The sequence below is a fragment of the Orycteropus afer genome, unplaced genomic scaffold (assembly GCF_000298275.1).
Source record: "Orycteropus afer afer isolate SDZICR_OR568_19922 unplaced genomic scaffold, OryAfe1.0 scaffold01099, whole genome shotgun sequence".
Taxonomy (NCBI): Eukaryota; Metazoa; Chordata; class Mammalia; order Tubulidentata; family Orycteropodidae; genus Orycteropus; species Orycteropus afer.
The window spans coordinates 291,189-292,581 of NW_006922686.1; positions in this window are offsets into that span (position 1 = coordinate 291,189).

Sequence of the window (1,393 nt, forward strand, 5' to 3'; positions counted from 1 at the left end):
GAGATACACTCTGAGGCCAAAAGGACAAGAATAAAGAAGGGGTGAGGAGGGTGGCTTCCAGATAGGAGCCAAATCCCACTGCCAAGGTGTTGGATCTGACTCATAGTGACCCTTCCTTGGGTTTCTGAGGAAGTGTCACTACGGAAGTAGATTGCCCAACCTTCTTTCTGAGGAGTGGCTCGTGGGTTTGAACCACCAGCCATCGGGTTAGCAACCACAAGCCTTAGGCACTATGCTACCAGAGCTCCCCCAGATAAGAGCAGCCAGGCAGAAATGCCCTGAGGTAAGACAGTTTGAGGTTGAGGCTTTGGGAACCTGCAAGACCCTGAGTGGGAGGTCCTTCTAAATTAAGCTGTATGGAGGAGGGTTGGGTAGAGGGGTGAGTGGGTGGGGTGGTTGTGAGGGATGTGGGGGTCTATTGTAGCTGTGGAAGGTGTGTGCATGGCCAGATACTCCCATGATGTGTCTCAGCAGTGAGATTCTGAGCCTGGAATAGAGAATGGTTCTTCATAGTTGCTTTGGGATTTGGGGTAAACCAGAGAGTAAATATCTCCCTAAGACTTCATGAGATATAGATATAGGAGGAGATGCTGGACTTGGCCTTGGAACCTCCACTGGCTTGGGTAAACCCACCTGGGCCTGACTGGCTGGAGTCCTGTGCTCTTGTCCCAGTGCACTTGAACACATGCACTAACTGGGTGTTTTATGCATTGTTGGACTCTTCCCTGCCTGTGTCAGACCTTTTAATGTACTATTCTGATCACTACTCCAAAACATATGTCAGGTGATCAAAAGAAGGACTTTGTGCCCTATTCCTGGACAGGAATACATAGCCAGAGTTGTGAGAATAAGAAACGAGAGGCATGAATAAAGAATAGAAAGAGATAATGGTTGGTGACAATATGATCCTGCGCATATGCAATGTCAGATAAGCACTAAAGATCCAAGGCTTACAAAATCACCCCCGAGAGCCTGGCCTGTAGGATGTAAATCTCTTAAAACAGCATTCACAGAAGAATCTAAGTCTGGATGATGAGGAGAAGGAATAGATCACCACGCACTTTCCTTCCACTTCACACCTGTCCTTGGCCCTGGCTTGTGCTACAGCTTCCCCAGCTCATAGCATGGCTGGGATGACGTCGTTATTTGGTGTGGTAGAGTCAATTCCCACTTAGAGTGACCCTACAGCACTGACTAGAACTACCCCATAAGGTTGCCTAGGCTGTAATCTTTATGGAAGAATATCTCCTGGGCTGTCAAGTGTGGAATCACTGGGTAGGTTCCAATTGCCAACTTTTCAGTTATCAGCTGAACACTTAACCATTGTGCCACCAGGTGTCCTTACTCCTGTGACACAAACCTCTTTTCTGCAAAGTTAGCATCAGGGAAACTG